A 21,624-nucleotide genomic window follows, 5' to 3' on the forward strand; every position below is an offset into this window, starting at 1 on the left:
TGTGACCTAATCTCAGGGGTCATAATTGACCACAAGAAAAGACATTTAATGTGGGATGAAGAGGGGGAAATAGGAGTGCCCCAGGAGAAGAAGTAAGGGAAATATTCAGGAAGAAGGACCAGGAGGTGTGCAAAGGCTCTGAGGCAGGAGGAAATATGAGTGGGGAATGGAAAGCAGGCCAGTGTGCTGGGCATGGAGAGAGGAGAGGCAATGGTACCCGATGAGACTGGAAAACGGGTGATGCCAGGGCCGTGTCACAGGGTCTTGTGGTACAGATTTGGACCTTATCCTAAAAGCAGTGGATGCTGTCATAACCATAAAGACATGGGGGACAGGGAGAGGGGATGTCCACACTTATACACCAAGACTCAAATGTGTCTCCAGAATGCTTCCAATGTAAAACAATCTAAGATGAGCTCTTTGGGATGAATTTTGGTCTTTTCAGAATCTGGTCTTGATTCATTCTGGACTTTCCTAGCCCCTTTCTTCGCCCCTCCTCCCTAGGGCAGCCCAGCTGTTCACTGTTGTTGCAGTTGTTTGTTTGTGGTTGGGGGGGGGGGGCTTCTGTTCCATCCTGGCATTGAGAGAGAGGCGTATCCAATGGGCTTGTTCTCCTTGTGCCCACCCCAGGGCTTCACGAAGCTCTCCAGAGATGTGTCCCATCCCACAGTCTTTGGTGGCTGGTACCTCTGAGGTAAGTCTGGCCCCCCGGATCCTGCATGACCCACAGTGGCTCCCCACCAAAGCGCTCACCCTCCACAGCCTCCTTCCCCTCTCTTCCCCTGGTCGTATGACCCTGTGGTGAGCGCGCCCCTTCAGACGCTCCGACAGCCTGTGCCTTCTAATCCAGCAGTTGGGGTAGGTTACCTTGATGCACCCCATTCTCCTGCAATGCCAGGGTCACCACTTGGTCCCAGTTTGCCCAGGACTTTCCCGGTTTGAAAACTGAAAGTTCCGTGCCTGGGAAACCCTTCAGTCTCAGACAAGTGGAGTCAATTGGTCGCCCTACACCCTTTCCTCCTCGTGGCCAGTGGCTGGAAGTCAGGGGACCTAGGTTAGGAGCACAGAGAAAAACCAACATTGATCCCCATAAGGCAGCAAAGTGGCCCAAGCCCTACAGAGCCACCAGGCTTCATGGGGGGGGTTCATCCCACCTCGGAGAGAACACACAACAACCTCCTTGCTCGTGTATTTGCCAAGGAAGAGGTTATTTGCCACGTGAAAGGATTTGATAAAATAAGTTAAAAAAATAGAACGCACACTTTAAAGGGTAGGGATTAAGTAGCTAAGCCTTATGCCGCAGTCAGAAGAGAAACAAGAATCTTAGGTCGTGTATCTAGGGTTACGCAAACATCATCTAATTCTTATTTATTTGGTTAACACTTCGGAGCAGGAGAAAGAAGTCAAATGTTACAGTTTCGGCATCAAAAACATATGTAAAGCGGCTCTGGCTCGCCCTCACGGGCGATGGAAACCGCCCCTCTGGAAGGGGCGCGGAAGGACGCCTTTGTGTTGCTGGGTGTTTACGCTCTTGACTCGCCAGATCAAGGACAGATGTGAATGTATTGTTCGACTCCATAACCGACAGGGAGCATTGCCCTTCAAGCAGCTGGGGAGAAAGCTGTGTAGAGCACAACATTCTTTCTAGAGATGGACTTATTTTAATGGGCAAACTGGGAGGCATCAAGGGTGGATATTTTGGTTCACTGAGAGAAACAAGATTTGGGGGTGCAAGGGGGAGACCCTAGAGTGTCCCTTGGTGTGATGGAAAGTCTCTTTGGCTCCATCAGGGAAAAAATCCCTCTTTAAAAGAATGGCCGGCAGTCTTTTTGGTCTGAACCCCAAACCTGGCAGGAAGGTCATCTGGGGGCTGGGGTGTAGAGACTTACTTACTAGGAGCCAAACCCCGTGCAAAGAGCTGCGCATGTGTCATCTCATTTGATTTTTGGAATAATCTTTTGAGGAAGGTATGGAATTCCTCAGGCCCTTATCCAAAAATGCTTGGGACCTGACGTGTTTCAAAATTAAGCCTTCCCCCCGGCCCCAGATTTTAGAAAAGGAATAACATGGGCATAGACCCTACAGTCCATAACACGTCCCGCAGGATCCCCTTTGATCAAACATATTAGTATTTTCACATTCGGTGGGACAAATAAAAGTTAGAAATGGGTTCACATCACCTGAGGTCAGACCTCACCAATAATGAGATTTAGTGCCAAACAGCTGGGAGAAAAGGACAGGCTTTGTGTGTGCAGAGCTTTCAGGATTTCGGAAAGAGAGGAGGGCAGTCTGGACCTGTAACACCTGTGTGATACAAAGAAACTGAGGTCAGACATGTCCGTTCTCTGCATCTCAGTCTCTTCTAATTTAAACAATGGTTTCTGGATTAACTCCATCTCTTTTGGGTCAATACTCAGTCTGTTTTGAATCTGAGTCCTGCCCCTTCTGGCTTTGCCCCCGCCCCCGGCCGGCCTCCTCCCTGGCCCCGCAGCGGCTGTGGTGGCTGAGTCTCGAGCGCCCCGCGGGTTCCTCAGTGGCCTGGGGACTTGGCACCCAGCCTCCCTGTATCTAAACGTGGTTCTCCTTCCTTGTCTCCTCAAGAAGGAAGATCGAGGGTGGACAAAAAGCAAAAGTAGGGCTCATTTTACAAAAATGAGAAACCCATGGACTCCCTTGCCTGGGCCCCCCCCCCCCCCCCCCCCCAAGGCTTGGGAGCTGTTTATTTGTGGTTCTAGAACTTTCCATCTCTGTTGAACAGTACACGTTTTTAAGCAGTGGAGAAGGGCCTCTGTCCCCCCCTCCCCCACACACAGGGACTTGGCTCAATATGTAATAACCACCCACCCACCCACAGTTGGTTCTGGGGAGAAAGAAGTCAAAGGTACTGGGAGAGGGGAGGGCAGCATTTCCCTGACTCTGACATGCATGTGGGTACACACAGGAAGGAAGGATTTGCAGGCGAGGCACAGGTGACTCTACCAGCAAAGAGCAGGTGGCCAGATGGTGAGCTGAGTCCGCCCACCTGTAAGGTGTCGCTCTGAGCAGGGTCCCGGTCAGCCCCTTGCAGAAGCAGAAGCATCCTTCATGGCCTCCGCCCTCTCCCCCTCCCTAACCCCTGTCAAGGGGAAGTGAAGAGGCCAGAGTAAGGAGGCCACAGCCACCAGGAAATGTGCGGTGGGGCTGGGGCCGTGGCACCCTCTGTCCTTGCCGACCACACTGTTCTGCCCGCTGATGGATAAGTCACCGGTCCAGGGTGCTGGGGGCCTGTGGGCACTCGCTCATTGGGCTGCAGGGCTGCGGTGAGTGGGAGAGCCACCGAGCCTGACTTCAGCCTCTTCAGGCAGATCCTGAGTGTCTTTCAAGCAGGTGAAGACGCCTCGCTATTCAGGGAGCGAGGGCTCAGAGCTGGGAGGGAGCAGAGGATGCAGTCACCCTCGGGAGGAAGGAAAGTTCTGCCTGAGTGGAACACGGAGTTCTGCAGAGTGCTCAGCTCCCCTGCTGACCCAGCTCATGTTCGAACTTTCAAAGAACAGGTAGGAGTCTGACAAGCTGACTGAAAAAAGAGGGAGAAAAACAAATCTGCCCCGAGAACTTTTCAAGTCACTTTTCTTCTCTCTGTTTCTGAAGGGACTTGGCCCACGTTCTTGCCTGTGGAGAAATTGGTCGTGAGAGTCGAGGGCGTGGGAGAGAGAAGGGAGAAGGGGAGGAGGGAGAAAGGGGAGGAGAGGGGAGATGCGCCTGTGGGTGCTCACTCTGGGGGCACTTGGGAAGCTGCCCCCCAGGGCAGAGGGAGTTCTGATGGGGACCCCGTAAACAAGAGATGATGCTGGAAATGCAGCCCCATTTAACTGGGTGATGGCTCTGTGCCACGCACCGTCTGAGGGCTGGATGTGGGGACCATCACCCTCTGCCATCAATTCTAAAACAAGCATTCATTACATATTTTAATATCATCAAAATTTGGATGTGTCTGACAATTCATGACATCTCAGCATTGAGCCACAGTTTAATCAGCAGCATTTTTTTAAAAACTTTTTTCGGTGGTACATAAAATAACAGTGCATCTTATAACAGGTAGCACCTTAGATGTGTGCCAGTCAAGTATTACCTCATCTTATAAATGAGAAAGTGGAGGTCCAGAGAGCTTAGGAGCTCTGCCCAAGACCACACAGCCACTATTTGGACTTGAAAGAAGGTCTGTCTGATTCTCAGTCACTGGCTTCCAGTGGGTCCCATCCCTGTATGGAGCAGGATGTCGGCTCTCTAGGCAAGTTCAAGGAGGGAAAGAGGGCATTGCAAGACTTGGCCCAGCCTGCTTGGCTCTAGGATGGGCTAGAGTCATAGAATAGGAGGGCACAGGGCTGGCCTCCGGGTCTGTGGGGCCCCTCTCTCCCGGCCGTTTGCTGCACCCAGGGTTCTGATTTTTTCCCTGCTCATCCCTTAAGCATCAGCTGGCTTTCGGAATCTGTCTCTGAGCTAGATGTATTTTAACTCAGAGGAACCAAACTGTCAAAGAAAATAATAAAGGCCTCTTTGTCCTTTGGATCAAGAGTGACTGATTTGTCCAGAGAGGCAGTGGGGAAAGAGGCGAACTTTGAAATTAGATGCATGTGGATTTGAATCCTGGCTTTTGCTGCCTTTTAGCAAGTTGGTAAGTTCCTTTAGACTCTCTGAACCTCAGTGTCTTCATCTATAAAGTGGGAATAATAACGACATCAAGCTGGAAGCACTGCTGTGAGGATGTCGTGTACAGAAAATATGCCTGCCGTGTGGTCGGTGCTCAGTAGATCGAAGTTACTATTTCATTATTATTGTTATGAAGATGATGATGGCGATGATGATGAACGGACACACAGGACCTTTCTCTCTGTGGCATCACATCTTTTATGCCCCCCCCCAGGCCCTGACACCCTGTCCACTGGGCTCCCCAGTTGCTGGGTTGATGAACCCCCTCCTGGCCACGGGGGCAGTCTTGATACTATGATGGACACCACCTCTCCTCCGGCCCGGTCTCTCCCTCTCTTAGGCTCCCCTTGAGAATGATGACTCGGGGAAGGGATGAGGCAGCTGAGAGGGGGCCATCCTGACTTTGTCCCCAGCCTGGGAGGGGTCAGCTCCCACGTTGCACTCCCGCCTTCGTTCATTTCAGGCCCTCTCAGCTCCCAGCTTCCTTGGGTTAAGGGACAGCGCCGAAGGAGACAGTGGTGACAGCCTCTCCCAACAGCTTCTGGATGTCATTTCCTCACTGGGGCTCCTCATGCAGGGGAAGGGAAGGTACCTAACTTTCCCAGTGGGCTCCCTGGGCAGGTTAAGCTCTGGACCTTGCCCAGGTGCTCCTGCCACCCTGGCATGCCCAGTCATGCCCCCAGGGTGCTCAGGCATGCTGGGTCCACAGCCCAGGCCCTCACCTGGGACCCTGGTTCACAGACAGTTACCTCTGCTACTCTTCACCACAAGCCTTGGAGGAAAGGACTATGATGCCCATTTCCCAGATGAAAGGGGGGCCCAGAGAGGGTAAGTGTCAAGTGCAAGCTCACACAACCAAGATGTGGACAGAGCCTTGATCTGAGCTCAGGGCTGACCTCGGTGACCTTGTGACTTCCTGCCCCTGCCTTACACCCAGAGGCTCAGATCAATGCCAGGACGGCTGTTTGCCATGGAATCCAGACAAGGCCTAAAGCAGCAGGAAAGAGGGAAGGGCTATTTTGGAAAAAGAGCTTGGGGAGAAAGAGAAGAGCTGGAATCCAGCTACTTGAAGACTCTGGCCTGTTTTCCAGGGAAGAGAGCTGGGCCCTCAGCCCACCCCCAGCCCTGTGCGGAAGGTGGGTGGCGGCGCCTACAGGGGTTCCTGCCCAGCTTTGTCCCTTTGGCCTTGTTCCAAAGGAAGATCTGTGATGGCCTTGCTGGGAACTCCCACAAACCTGCTCAGAAAGAATACAACCACAAGAACTTTCTAGAAAAGACAGTTCCCACTGCTCCCCTTTAGCCAGAGCTGATTGCTCCACTCCCACGGGTGGTTATAAACCCGACCAAAAAAGATGGGAGAATTTCAGGAATCTTCATCTGAAGATAGCCATCAAATTCCAGCCCCCGGCAAACCGTAAAAAAATTCACTTCCACTCCAGTGCCTTCTGCGGCTGCTGTTCCCCTGTTCCCTTTGTCTGGGCTGCCCGCTCCCAGCCTTCTCTATCTGGTGAGCTCCCAGACCTCCAAGATCCAGCTAAAGGTCACCTGCTCTGAGATGCTGTCCTGGGCTCTGCCAGGATCATTGTCAGTCCCTCCTCTGAGGTTGCACGTACCTTTCAGACACCTGTACTAGAGTTGTCAGTTCACTTACCCATCACCCTCACTAGATCGCACAGTGCTTGGCATACAGTAGGTGCTCAATAAATGCAGATGCAACAACTACATTCATGAATAAGAGCCTGTTTAGCTTAGTTTATGCTGGAAATTGCCGGGAAGTCAGGGTTAGATCTTTGCAGCAGCCTGTCATGGTTTCATGGAAAGATTTATGACAGTGGGTGTAATGAAAGAAGCAACCGCTGCTGCCGAGGTCTCCACCCACCTCTGCGGCCTGGATGGACAATGTGGTGGCAGAGGTCTCCACCGGCCTCTGCGGTCTGCATGGAGAGTGTGGCGGGATTTCGCCCTAGTAGCCTTGTCTTTACTGCCCTCTTGTGGCTAAAAGTTGCTGCTGCGTGAAAGCAAGAGATTTCATCGAGGCCTCAGAAGAGGGTATTTTTGCCTCCTGGAGCAGTTTTTTTTAGGATCTCTGAGTCATTTCAAGCCCAGTCCCACATACCATGTATGTATTTGTGACCTTCCTTCCAGTCCTTGAAAATACATTAAAAGAATAACAGATACATTACTGATAGGGCCTGACCGGCTTCAAAATGAGCGTCAAAGAGACTCCAAGTGTCCATCGACTCTGGCTCAGGACCGTGTAGGGTGCTTGTATGTGGAAGAGGAGGAGATGACAATGCATATGGCAGGTGTCTGCTCTCAAAGACCTGACAGTCTATTTGTAGCATCTTCACCAAAAGTGAGTTCAGGATGACACCGAATGACACAGGACACTAATAAAGAATCATAAAAATACCTGTCAACCTAAGAGCCAAGGTTTGGAATCAGACAGGCCTGTGTGTGTATCCTGGTCCCACCACTTACAGCTGAGGGGACCTGGAGCAGGCCTTCACCACTCTGACATTGTTTCCTCATCTGAAAAATGGGCCTGGTGAAGAGATCCTCCTTCACAGAGGCGTGGCACAGTGCTCAACACGCAGCAAGTCCTCAGAGATGCCAGCCACTCTTATCATCAGTAAGGTTTTTGATTGTCTGGTACAGATAGAGAACAGCATGGGATGGAATAGAGGGATAAATATGTTCCAGGCCAAGGCCTTCTTGAAGGCAGATCTTCTCAGCTTTTGTATTCTCAGAGCTCACTGTAATAAGGTGTTCATTAATATGATAGTGTGCCATTCGCAAGATGACGCACAGGGCCGCCTTGTCTCAAGGCTGCTGGGAAAAGGCAGGCTATCTCTTGCTCAAGACAAAGCAACTTACTTCTGTGTCTCCCTCCTTTACCCATGGCAGACATCACTAGTCAACTATTTCTCCCTCCTACACCCATGACGACATCAACCCCATGACATGGGAGACATCACCAATCAATCATGGCTCTCTTTCACATAGACCATGCAAATAATCTCAGAGTTCTCATTAGAGAGCTCCGGGCTGTTATATTTATTAAGCAGAGTGGGAAAACAGCATACAATGGAATTTACCTTTCCAGGTCTTGACTCATGGGTAGTTACGGCTGGATACACGAAGGGGGAGGGCATTCTAGCCAGAAGGAGCACAGGAAACTGAATGATGGGTGAGAAGACAGATCTGACAGGAAAGGAAGTCAGAGAGGGGCTGCTTTACGGGGCCCCTGGACTTGCAGCAGTAGGCGAAGAGAATCACCGCAGCTTGTTGGGTGGGTATGTGGTAAGAGTCCTGCAGGGGCCAGATGTCTCTGGCAGCCAGTGCTGGGCGCACTGGAAAGGGGCCTGAGTCCTGAGGAGAGGGGAGGAGGGCTGGAACTCAGGCCAAGGTGCTGCGGGAGACGAACCCCAGCGAGATTGGGAAGGAAGCTTTGTGGGCTTGGCGACTCCTGGCACATCAGGAAGGAAGGAAGAGGTGCCATCAAAGCTGCTTCTGACCTGGAGCTCCACGGGCTGGGAGGATAAGGGCCCCTTCAGCAGGAAGGGGGTCTCGGCACAGAGGAGAGGATGTGCTTTGTTTCAGGCTCGTGGCGTTGGAGGTGCCTTGGGGACATCCAGTGGCAATTTCCTGAGGGCAGCTGGAAATGGGAGGCTGGAAGCAGACGGAGAGCTGCAGATAGGAGAGAGGGAGAGGAAAGGTCACCACTTTATAGGCTCAGCCTTGCTTTTACTCAAAGCAGTTTGGGCAGGAAAAGAGAGAGTGCATTCAGGAAAAAGCTGAACCTGGTGAAGGTCATGGCTTAATTAAGAGGTTATTCCAAAAGATACTGCATATCTGGGTCAAGTGTCTTTTTCACAATATCACCTAAAATGAGTAGGAAAAAAATGTTTTTGTTAATAGAGAACAGGAAGTCTCATGCACAGGACCCCTAATGTCCCTTTTGCTAAGAAAGAAAGTGTATATTTAACTGAAATACCCAAGCAATCAGAAGAGAGGTCAGAGAGATGGTTCCTTTATCAGGAGACTCCATTTCCTATATGTGTCATAAAGTCACTTGGGCTCAAAGGTCAAACAGACCTGGATTTGAACCTCAGCACCACCACTTCCTAGCTGTGTGACCTTGGACAAGATACTTAACCTCTCTGAACCTTGGTTCCCTCATCCATAAAATGGAGATAAGAGAGTACCTAGTTCAATAGACTTTGGTGGTAATCAGATGAAATAATATATATAAAGGTTTAGTTCAGTACCTGACACGTAATAAGCTTTGAATGTATAAGAGTTACCTTTTTATTCTATCACCTCATTTTTTTTAGGAACAGATTTTAAACAACTGATGCATCTTTTCATGGCTGTTATGATTCCTGGGAAGTCCTCTGAGGGAGATAGAGAAACCCTACACTGATAGGAATCAGCAGGGTACAGTTTTTTGTCGAAGTCCGTTGCATCGTCCAGTAAGGAACAAAGTAGGAGAGGCCTCAGGGATTCTGCAGGAGATGAGCTGCCCGCTGGCCCCCTTCCGTGGGCTTGTGCCCCAGGGGGTCTGCTCTCCGGTGTCCTTCCCCATTTCCACCAGGATTTACATCACAGGAGCTCCTGAGGGGCCACAGGGACCAGTGCTACGGCCCCTTTGACCCATGGGTAGGGGAGCCCTACCAAGCCAGAAAAGATGTCCTTGAGCCAAGGTCAGTGACCTGAAATGGGGCCCCTACTTGACCTCGGACCTGTCCGTGAGACTTTTGAAGAATTCCTACCAGTGACGGCCTGCAGCACACTAAAAATCTGGAAGGTTCTGGTTCATAGGGTGGAGTTTAGGATAGAAAGGCAATTTGTTGTGGGAGGGATTAACTCATAGCATAATAACAGTACCTAACATTTACCGAGAAATTCCTCTGTGCCAGGAACTATTCTAAGCATGTACTGCCTCACTCCATCCTCGCCATGACGGGGAGGGAATTATCATCCCCCTTTGACAGATGGATCGCTGACGTGCACAGACGTTAACAAACTTCCCTAAGATCTCGTAGTGACTGAGTGGCAGAAGAAAGATCTGAACCCAGGCAGCCTGACTTCAGAGCCTGTGCTCTAACCACTGTGCTATAGCTGTGTCCCAAGGCTGAGCCCACACGCAAGGGAGGGAAGGGCCACGGAGTGAGGTGGGACCTTCCGTGGAAGGCTCTGATGGTAAAGGAACGGCTCAGAAGCGCTGTTCTCCGGGTCCGAGCCCACCGCGGAGGAACGCTTCGCCTGGTGCCAGGCATCCAGATAAAAAGCCTTTCCATCAGATGCTCTCGGTGGTGAGTCACCCTCCGGAAGCTGCTGGACTCTTCTCAGCCCATGCTCTTTTATCTCCTTGTTCCTTTCCTGGGGATAAATAGGACACGGAGAGAATTTCTCTAATTCCTATATTTGTTCATGTGTTATTCTCATCCCCCCAAAATGTTTAGTAGGAAAGATAAAGAGTTCCCTGTTACACTTCCTCCTCCCACTAGTGGGGAATGGGAGCGAAGGCCCAGGGCATGTCGCTGAGTGACTCTCCTTGTTCAAAGTGTGACCCAGGGGCCTGACCACTGCTCCCACCTCTGCGTCCGCTCTAACAAAGCCGTGGAGAAACAGAGGGCAAGAGTGGAGGGCCGAGAAGGGCAGGATGTGCTCAGGCTCCCAGCTCCAGGAGAAGGAGTGAAAGGGGTCACTCCTGACTAGGGGACACTCAAAGAAATGCATGTGTATGCCGTTCTCCTGCAGCCATCAGCATGAAGCTGCGATGCTGAACCTTAGCATCTTAGGACAAACCTCAGGTGGAAATGGCAGAAACAGAAATATGGAAACGTGTCTCAGGTCACATGGGCCTTTGGAGAATAGAGTCACAGAGACCTCCTCCTGCTGTCCTATTCCCGAGTGCACACGTAGCCTAAGTCAGGCACAGGGACGTTACGGAAGGAAAGACTGAGTCCACCCATTCACAGATTCACTCCCTCATTCCACAGACACTTGCAGAGTGCTTTCTCTGTGCCAGCGATCCCGCTGTGAGTGGGGGACACACAGTCAAAATGGACACAGTCCCCAAGGAGCCTACAGTTTGGAACAGAGCAGACCTCAGGCCTCCAGCTGGAGGACCACATAGCCCCCCCAGATCGCTGTGTGGAAGCTCAGAGACCCGCGGGCCCTTCACTGCTGCCCCCGCTGGGGAGACACAGCGGCAAGGGCACCCCATTCAGGGCTGGGGAGGAGGGAGGTGGCGGCAGGCACCCCTCGGGGTCCCGCCTGAGCCAGCTGCCCACTAAGCCTGAGCCCCGAGCTCAGTCAGCCCTTCTCTGCTCACGCCGAGAAGGTCTGGGCAGACGTGCGTGGTGGACTTGCCCAGGCCGAAGGTGTCGGGCCATTCTTCCCTGTCTCCTCTGTTCCCACCATCACCAACCTATTCAAACAGCATGGGTCACAGGAAGAGAGGGGGCGCGGGCACTGTCACGCTTGGCTTTGAGGGGCAGGTGGAATCTCACAGAGGATAGACGCACAGAGTGGGAGCCAGATCTGCCTCAGTTCCAATCCCGGCTCTGTCCCCTTGAGCAAGTGTCTTAATCTGTCTGAGTTTCAGCTCCCCCAACCGCAAAGACTAGATGCTAAGAGGACCCCCTGCGAGGGCCATGGTGACATGAACAAGGACGATGTCTGCAAGGCGGTTAGCATAGGAGACGGCACATCGTGGCCTGTGGGGACTGGTGGCTCCTGTTACATTAGAGTTAGGTGTAGTCTTACCACATTCTGCTTCTTGGAAAGTTGGAGTGACTTTAGAGTTAGGAGACCGGGATGAGAGTCTGGTCCTGCCCCTCCTCACTGCTCTTTATGTCCATCAACGTCTCTGAGCCTCTCTTTACTCATCGTGGGGAAAGGCATACCTGGTCTACTGTGACGTGGGGATCAAATGAGACAGCGATGGGAATGGGTTCTGTAAATCAAGTGTAGTGTGAACGGAGATGATGATGGGCCAAGGACAGCCCCGTTTCCGTCCCACCTCCGCGGCGAACAGCACCTGGTACCCAGATCTTCCTCCCTTCCTCCGAGGCCTTCTGGCCCCTCTCAGGAATGGAGTATTTCCACCTGGCTCTACATTTGACTGCTCCCCAGTCTCTAATGAAACTGCAAGTCCTTTGAGGGGGCCAGCCCCGTGTTTATATATAACTAAGAGAAGTTATTCACTGCGTTCAGGACTTCCCAAGCATTTTATAGGCATCATCTCACATCCTCCTCCCAACAGTCCTGCAAAGAAGGGAGGCTGTGATCCCCATCATCTAGGTGAGGAAACTGAGGCTTAGAGAAGTTAAACACTTTGCCAAAGATCCAATAGGCAATGTATGACTTATTCACCAGGACCCACAGCACATATTGGGACCCAGATCTGTCTGACCCCAAGCCAAGCTCTCAACCCCCTGCAGAGTTGCACCCAGGTGAACACCCAGTACAAGCATTTTGCTTGGTTACCTCTGACTTCTATTTTATTCCCATCCCACACCTATAAGAGAGGACACCAGACAAGAATTCATTAATCATAACACAACAGCCCCCTTTAACATTATGTGGGCGTTGAGGGCACATTGGTGACCAGGCAGGCACAGTCTCTGGCCTAATTCAATCGATAGGTCTCTGAGCACCTACCATGGCCAGGCCCTCTTGGACGAGCTGGGATTTAGCAATTGACCTAGCAGACAAGGTCCTGCCCTCAAGGTGCATGTGTTCTGATGAGGAAATGGGCAACAGATATGGAAAGGCCGGCAATGAGTGAACAGAGCTATGGGGAGTATAAGTCAGAATAAGGAATAAGGACTTAGAGCATGATGGGCATGGGGCTCTCTTCAAGTTGAATGGTCAGGAGAGGGCATGTCCAAGGAAGTGGCATTTGAGCAGAGACGTTCATAAGTGAGGAGACGAGCTACCTGGGGTGGTACAACAGGCATTTCAAGCAGAGGGCAGGGAAAACACACAAATCCTGACAAGGGAGCATGCTGGCTGCACAGGAGGAACAGCAAACAGGCCAGAGTGGCTGGCATGGAGCGAGCAAGGGGAAGAAGCTTCGGGTGAGGCTGGATCAGTGGATCACAAAGGAGGTTGGGGTCCATGGTGGACTTTGAGTGAGACCGGAAGCCATTGGAGGTTTTGGTAGACTAACAGAGAGACAAAAATCACACTGCCTTTCCTTATACAGACCAGTGATTCTCCACTGGAGGTGATTTTGCCCCACTCCTCACCCCGAGGACATCTGGCAATGTCTAGAGACATTGTCAGTTAATCACAAGTGGGAGCGTGCTAGTGGCATCCAGTGGGTGGAGGCCAGGGATGATGCTAAACATCCTAAAATGCACAGGACAGCCCCCTCTGCCCCCAACAAAGGATTATCTGGCCCCAAATGTCAATGGTGCCAAGGCTGAGAAGCCTGGGTGTAGACCCAAGCATGGGCGATACGCTCTTAGGAAGATGGCAGGGCTCACATAAGCCATAATCAGGTCCCTGGGGCCCTGAATCTCCCCGCGGGAAATATTCCCTGCATTATTGTTGGGATTTCCTTTTCTGTTCCAAGAACTGCACTTCATTGGGACACATTCCAGGCCACTTCCTGCTGCTGGCGCCTGCCGTGCGTCTAACCTGGGGATGATGAATTTTCTGTGCTCAGGGCCATGCGTGTATGTATGCAGCCTTGACGTTTTGTGTGCCTCCTGCATCCTGACGTGCAATTTATTAGGCCTAATCCCTGTCTGGGGTAACGGTAAGTCTTCCCTGTAGAAATGCTGGGGAGCAGGATACGCCCCATTATTATTTCCTTAGGACCCCGCTGTGTATTCCGGGCGTCCTGGAGTACATCTCACAAGCCCCTTGGATGATTTAGACAAGACAGCCGGGGGCCTCGTTCCTCCCAGCACTCAAGACAAAAATCCACAAATTTCCATACGTACATCCCAGGCTCTCTTCTTATTACTAAATTCCCCCTTTTCACGTCATGCCAATTTTGTCCTTCCACATCAGGAGAGCATGTGAATATTTTAAAAGAAGCATCGGGCATTTCCTGCTTTCTCAACAACGTGAGCCGTAGATTCAAAAGCTAACGTCACAAGGGTGTCTAACCTCAGAACTTGTGCGTCCAGGGGCCAGCTCAGTGGAGCAGCGGTTAAGTTCGCACGTTCCGCTTTGGCGGCCCAGGGTTTCCTGGTTTGGATCCCGGGTGCGGACATGGCATGGCTTGGCATGCCATGCTGTGGCAGGCGTCCCACATATTAAAAAAAAAGTAGAGGAAGATGAGCCCGGGTGTTAGCTCAGGGCCAGCCTTCCTCAGCAAAAAGAGGAGGATTGACAGCAATTAGCTCAGGGCTAATCTTCCTAAAAAAAAAAAAAAAACAAACTTGTGCATCCAGTTTCCCTCTGAAATTGGCATTGATGGAGACTGCTAGGCAAGTTAGCATTTCATAAATTGTCTTTCCTCCTTCAGTTCAACCTGTCTAAACATGCAGAGTGGGGGGAAAGGCGTGGAATTATCCAGAGACTTCTAGTCTCTGCTCCTCTCAAGAACAAACAACACTCTCTCAATCAAATGGCTTTGCCCTTAATTCCGCACCCCTTCCTGGGCGCAGGGTCAGCTCTAACACACCCTACCTGGCAGAGTTTAAGGTCCCTGGATTCTAAGTCCCCAGCTCGCTAAGGTAAGTTGTTCTTTGTGTGTTCATTTCAGCTAAGAGATTCCTTCTTCTGGGTCCTTTTCTCCCCCATCCTACTGCATGGAGTCTCCAGCTGACTTGACCTGGGGATGATTCATAAACCTTTCTTTTCCTGATACCGAAAAAGGCCCACACCTTGCCCAAGGCCCCCACTATCATGCATCTTCCAGCTTCACTCAGCACCATGGGGAGCAGCTGGACCATGAACGGGCTGCAGGGGGCCGTGGAGTTCAGTCGTAACAGTACACCTGGGCAACCGAGATCCCTTGGGTAAGTCGTTGACCCTCTCTGAGCCTCAGTCTCCTCATCTGGCACCTGGGAATCCCTGGACCTACCTCAGGGCATTGTGGTAAGCAGCAAATGAGAGAACGCCTGTGAAAGCAGGGTTGAAACTGCGAGGGGCAACTGGAGTGCTGTGATTCTAATATAATAGAATCTTTTCATTATAATAGAATTTTGCTGTGATTCGATGGAAGGACAGCAGTAGGATGATGCGAAAGGAAGTAGCTCTCCTCTCAGGCTGTGGTCAGAGTGCCCAGGGCTCGGTCTGCGCTGGGGTGAGACCACTGAGCTGATTGTCACCAATTGGGTGAATGGAGAAGGCTACCCTGCATCGCAGCCTTGAAGGCAGGCTCAAGGTTCCATATGTGAACATCCTGATGGTCAGCCTTCTCCCGGGAATTAGATCTCTGATGACATAGGACAACAGGAAGACTCTTCTTCCCCTTTTGCTTGGCGTCCGGCAATGCAGTCATGGAGGAAAGTTCACACGCTGTTTGGAAGTCATTTCTGTTTAGCTCATCAATAGTTGCCTTATAAAAACGATTCCATGCCTAAGAAGCATTCTAAGCCTTTTTAAGCTCCAAAGATTAGGGTGAAACAGGGAGGGGGTGGGAGGAAGACAGATAAACAAAGGACCAGAGAGCGTTCTCCGTGCAGAGAAGTAGATTCTGTCCTTTGGTTAGATTAATCCCCAAATTGGAACTGGCCCTGAACATTGTTCTGAGAAAGGAGAGCCCAGATAAGAAAGGCCCCTCCACAAAGCCCCTGCATCGAGCTGTTTGTGGAAATGCGGGCAGCGTCCTTTCCCTGCAGCCAGAGGACAGAATGACAGGCCCGCAGAGGACAAACGGAGGGTGAGAGTTTCCTCAGGACAGTTGGACGAGTGGGAGAGGGAAGAGGAGAAGCAGCAGTGGCCTCGTGGGGGCTGCTCAAAGGTTCTGTCAAACCACCAAGTTGTTTTTCCGTCTCAGCCTGAGCACCACCAACCTGCCTGTTTTCACACTATTGAAAGCACGAGCATTGAGTTCTGCAAAGACTGAGGGGCAGCCCAGGTTGGCTTTGCCTCCAGTCCAGGCAGAAGGACAGGTGCAGAGGACCCTAACACCCACCCGTGGGAGCCAACCCCCTCTCTCTTGGCAGGCCTGGTTTCCAACCCCAGGACCACAGCTCTCTCGGGAGAGTTCGGCTTTGGTTCTGAAGGACTCCGAGTTGACGCTTGAAGGCTGGAGATTGTCATCAGAGGGGCTAATGGGACATGAGATCTGAGGTGGGTCCCAACAGGATTAATGCAGCTTGACTGCCTTAATGCTCCAAGACAGTTGAGAGCTTCCAAGATGACTGCGCTCATTGGCAGGTGTTGGTGACTTAAAATAAGTCATGCAGGTTCATTGTCACCCCGTAAAAACTGAACTGCAACGTCTGCAGGTAGGACCTGTGAGCCCCCGCCGTCGGGAGCAGGGGTGGGACAGGACCCGGGGCACAAGAGCCTTGCAGAGCGGGGCTGGCAGGGGCAGGGGCTCTGAGGGCAGTGCCAGCAACCTCGCCCAGTTTTGTTAAAAATTGAGGAAAAAGAGGAAGAGAGGACTAGTCAGAAGGGAGGGAGATAGCTCCAGGCTAAAGGAGAAACGAAAGCTCTCCCTTCCCCTCTGTCCACAGCCAGTAGAACTGAGATGAGCCTGGGAGCCCAGCATGGATGCCGGGGAATGGGGGTGTTGTCTGCCGGTCTTGGCAGGTGTATGGGCAGGTAAGGATGGGGAGGACCACTTCCAGGCCGTGTGAGGAAGGAGCCCCAGGAGAACACTGAGCTCCCTGTCCTCGCTGCTCCAAGCTCTTCGAGCACAAGGAAGGACACCCACTGATGGGGATCTGGGAACCTCAGGCACATGTCAGCTTTCAAGTATTGCTTACTGACTCAGCTCAGGTCGCATGGGCCTCTCTGTAATTAATTTTCTCCACCCACAATCGTGTGGCAGGAAGGATGTTGAGCTTGCATGCCTGTCTGGCATCTGAGATCTTCCCAGGAGGACAGGGTAGGGAGTAGGATGGGGGAACATGCCAGAAAAGGCAACAGTTTGTGCAACTAGCCTAGGGCAGCTGGGGAGAGGTCCACCGATAGAGAGTTCCAGCCTCAACTTGTTTTCCAGGTTTTTACGTGGCATCCAGCACATTCCTTCCAACCTCTTCCCTCTTCCTGGCTGCCATTCTACCTGTCTTCATCTTTTGGAAAAAAATTAAATGTATGATTATTTTAGAAGATATAAAAATATCGTAAATGTTTATTGAAACCACTGAAATGCACACTCTAAAAATAAATTTTTAAGAAGATTGCATCAAAGTGATATGCACACACAATTTAAAAAATGACAGCACCCAATGGCTTACCATGAAAAACAACCCTCCCCTCTAAGCCCAGAGGCAACATCTTTCTAATGTTTTAAATTGTTTCTGTTTTCAGTTGTCCTGGTGGTCACCTCCACATCCTCAAATACTCTGCTTATACCACCATTTCTTGCTTTATCGACCACGCACTTTGTCTACTGACCTTCTACTTGGAGAGACGAGGGTTTGGCTCACCAAAACACTCTCCCATCTGTCCTCCTTCCTTCTTCCTGACAGGACTGATGCACAGCTCCTAGTTCCTCCATTGGTCATCTTTGTCTAAATGATGCCTGCAAATGCATTGTTTAAACACATGTACCATCTACATACCCGCACGTGTATGAATCTGCATACTATCATGTCTTTCATCATTTCTCTTACCATGTCTTCATCCACGTCATCTCAAAACAGTTGAAAACACTTGGTCGGAGGCTGGAATTACCATACACAGCTTTGCAGCTGTCCCACAGACAAGCAAAAAGGAGAGAGCAAAGGCATGAGGAGCTGGTGTCCCCAGCTCTGGAAACTGGCCCAGATAAAATGAAGGAATCAACGTCCACCCCACTTTTGCTTACACACACATCTACTACTGGGTGGGCAGAGGCCAAGAGAAAGCCTGGGCACCGATCAGAAAGCCCTGGAAGCAGGTCAGCACTGGCCTCCTCTTGCCTGCGTGGACTCCCTTCTTTAATCTTCCCCCTCCACCAGCCAGCCAGCTCCTAGTTGTCAACTGAGTCGACCCCCCGCCCTGTCACCCCCTCAGCAGTCACCCACAGCAACATTCCTACCCTTCTAGAGGCTACTCCCAGCTCTGCTTCTCTGCTTCCTGCCTTCCTCAGCCAGTGATGGATGCAACAAATATTCACTGAGCACCTCCCTGTGCTTAGACACTGAGAACATAAGCATGTACAAGACAGACACGGTCCCTGAACTCTGAGAGGGGGACTTAAGAGGCCATTGAAAAGGACAGCCAGTAAATAAATTAACTACATATTGTGGAAGTACCATAAAGGATGTGGAGACAGACAATAATAGCCTTTCTCTTCTCTGAAAAGAAATACCACTAGGCATTTAAGCTGAGACCAGAGAATATGAAGGAACCAGGCTTGCAAAGAGCAGCCTGAAGGGAGGTCCAAGATGAGGAAGGTGACTGTGCAAAGGTCCTGTGGTAGTGATGGGGAGCAGAGTGTGTTTGGGGAACTGAGAGGAAGCTGTTCAGCTGGAGCTTGGGAGGCGGAGGGGAGAATGGCCCAAAGTGAGGCTGCTGAAAGGCAAGGGCCAGACTACGCAGGACCTAATTGGCCAAGTAGAGTTTGGATTTTATTCTAAGCATAATAGGCAAGTGTCAAAGGATTTCAGCAGGAAGCAAAATAACCCCATTTTTGTGCCTTAAGATGTCCTTTCTGGAGATGGACTGGAGGCATTGATGGGATTCCTCTCTCCTAACTAGAGGCATGGACACCCCATCTTTCTTGGAGAAAGGGGCCCATCTCCTCTCCAGATGTTATCATCTGTCGCCAGCAAGTCATTCTGGGATCTGGGAGGATGGAAGGTGCTCAACAGAAGAGCCGTTCAAACCATGGTGGCTGCTTGGCCACATTTAACATGGTGGCTCTCACATCACAAACCAACAAAGGGCGCACCTGCTTCGAGCATCATCATCCCGGGGTGAGTGGAGTCCAGCGGAGCGAGAGAGGCAGCCGCCTGACACGGTTCTTTCCCAGGATTTCAAACTGGGAATTGGAGACTGGAATTACAGCCACATGCGTTTCAGTCCTCTATTAACATTTTTTTTTTTTATCACCTGAACTCTTTCCCGGTCTCCCTGGCTCCACAGCAGGGGTCCCCATGTGATTTCTGCCGGGATCCACCCCCACTTTCAGGGAGCTGGGTTTGAGGTGCTGCCCTCCACTTTTCAAAGCCTTTACCCTGGTCATCAGAGAGTGTCTCGTCGGGGTTGGGCTCTGTGAAATCGGGGCCTTTCTCCCCCAGCCCCCGCCCCTCTCCCTTCCCTCCCCTCCCTCCACCCCTCCACTTTCCCCTCTCCTTTATATTGAGTCATCTGTTCAGAGCAAAGCCATCTCCCGGAACTGCCTGGACGGGATCTTGTCTCCCATCAAAGCCTCAGAACCTTCCTCGGCCTGGCTAGTGGTGTCTGTCAACACTTTAACTGCTGGAGCCTCCGGAGACACTCTCCCCTTCCTGGAGTTGTGGGGAGGAGCGTCACTTGCCGAGGCCCAGCATGGGCTGGTGTCAGCCGGTGGGGCTGGTGCTTAGGGTTATAGTTTGCTAATTAAAGCGAGGCTTGAGGCAGCCATGGGTGCTGTAGGGCGCGCGCCTCGGGCAGCACGGGCTGGGGAGTCAGAGCCCATACTTCACGTTCCAGCTACACCACGGACCAGTGGGCAGATTAGCTCCTCTGAGACTCAGTTATCCCATCTGTGCAATGGGGCTGATGACTGTAGCCTCCTCTTCATAGGGTCACTGAGAGGGCTAAGTAAGATTAAAATACAGTATCCCTCCTTATCTCGGGGCATACATTTCAAGGCCCCCAGTGGATGCCTGAAACCACGGAGAGTACTGAACCCTGTATATACCGTGTTTCTTTCCTACACATACACACCTACGATAAAGTTCAAGTTATAAATTAGGCACAGTAAGAGATTATCAACAATAAGTTCTCTTTGGCATATCCGATTGCCAGCGCTGTGGTACTTTGGGGTCATTATTAAGTAAAATGGTTACTGAACCCAAGCACTGTGATACCAGACAGGCAATCTGACAATTGAGAGGGCTAAGTGAGGACCGGGTGGGTAGCGCATAGGGTGTGGATCCGCCGCACAAAGGGAGGACTCAGGTCTGGGGGTGGACGGGGTGGAATGGCGTGAGATTTCATCACACTACTCAGAATGGTGTGCATTTTAAAACTTGTGAATTGTTTATTTCTGGAATTTCCCATTTAATATTTTTGGACCGCGGTCGACTGCGGGTAGCTGAAACCGCGGAAGGCAAGACCACATATAAGGGGGCACTGCTGTACGTCTAAAGCGCTTAGCACTGGGAAGTATTTAAGGAGGTTCCCTGTCATTGTCACCAGTGAAATTCCAGCGGGTTCTGTGGGTGCTGGGATCACAGGGGAGGCCCAGAAGTTTCCAGAGATGCCGCAGGAAGCGAAGGGAACCGATAGGCTACCTTCTCTTCTCCCTCTGTCCTCCAGTCTCTCACTAGCGCCCTCCAGTGGCCAAACCTGCCCAAAAGCTGGAGAGCAAGACAGCTAGATAAATACAGCTCCCTCTCCGGCAAGATAAAGCAGCGGGAGGCCAGGGACCGGGTCTGAGAACAAGCAGACGTCCACGTGCAGTGTGCACGCGTGTGCGTACTTTCACACTGGGTACATGTGGTCTAGGCTGCATGTTCACAAACATAACACGTCAAGAAATAACAACAAAGCACTTTACCTAATGTAGGCGCTCACTGATCTTCCTCTTGAGGGAGGGACTGTATCCAGGATCCCGAGAGACCTAAGCAGTGGTTGCAGAGCGGAACAGCAGCCCAGCCCGGCAACCCAGAGCCTGCGCTCCCACCCGACACACCGCCAGCCCCGGGAGTCAGCTCAGGCTGGACTTCGCGTCGAGACCATGGTCCCGTGGCGTGGTGGAGTGGCTGGAGGTGCCCACGCTCTCTCAGCCAGGAACAGGGTCCGCTCCCTCAGGAAATGTCCCAGGGCAACCTCTCCCCTGCTTTTGTTTTTCACATATATGCGCTTTACCACTTACGACTGCCCTCCTCAGCAACGCTCAATCTGGTAGCACAGGAAAAGTAAGAAGGATCAATTACCCGAAAAATAAACAGCAGCATTTGGGAAGAAAAATATCGAATTCTGTTCAGGTAAATGCAGCATAAATTAGCATAAATAAATTTTCTGGCAGGAAATCCAAATGATCGCCCTCATTTTCTCCCACCCCTCCCCAAGGCTCCAGGTGAGTCTGGGTGAATGGGGGGGCAGCGTGGAGCGCAGGCTGGAGGGGCCCATCCCCTCCCTCCCGTAACCTAAACAGCCAGACCCCAGCCGGCTGTTCTTCCGCGGCGTCAAAGACCAGGGTCCGAGGTGAACCAGCAGGCATCTAGTAAGCAGGCAGGCAAGCCAGCAAAATGTGTTCTTTTTTTTCCCTTTTGGGAGAGCAGGGTGATGGGAAGGGGAGGGATGATCTGCCGTCTTATTTTTATGAGTCACTTGGGCCCATACTGGCAGGAAGCCCAGCCCCCGCCCTCCTCGAGACCTCCCACTACTGAACTGCGTCATCACCGGGAGGAGGCTTACCCAGTCCAGAGGGGAATCCGCTCCAAATCCAAAAACCAGGAGGAGAGAGACCTAGGAGTGGAAGACAAAGGTTGAAAGCTGGCCCACGGATGCGCTTTATGTGACAGATGCTGGTGGCCCACACAGGTTAAAAATCAATGATGTAGGGGCTGGCCAGGTGGCACAGTGGTTAAGTTCCCGTGCTCCACTTCAGTGGCCCAGGGTTCACCCTGTTCACCTGCTCAGATCCCGGAG

The 21,624-nt window shown here is 51.6% G+C and overlaps 1 long non-coding RNA gene across 1 annotated transcript; it reads right to left on the bottom strand.

Annotated features, from left to right (window-relative positions):
• Window positions 1–7,795: 7,795 nt before the first annotated feature.
• On the bottom strand, window positions 7,796–21,257 carry LOC124233696 (uncharacterized). Its single transcript, XR_006887123.1, has 3 exons — window positions 20,528–21,257; window positions 17,233–17,359; window positions 7,796–8,376 (listed from the first exon to the last, which is right to left on the bottom strand). It is a non-coding gene; the product is annotated as an uncharacterized LOC124233696 (long non-coding RNA).
• Between the last annotated feature and the right edge of the window lie 367 nt (window positions 21,258–21,624).

The sequence above is a fragment of the Equus quagga genome, chromosome 2 (genome assembly GCF_021613505.1).
Source record: "Equus quagga isolate Etosha38 chromosome 2, UCLA_HA_Equagga_1.0, whole genome shotgun sequence".
In the NCBI taxonomy this organism is placed as follows: Eukaryota; Metazoa; Chordata; class Mammalia; order Perissodactyla; family Equidae; genus Equus; species Equus quagga.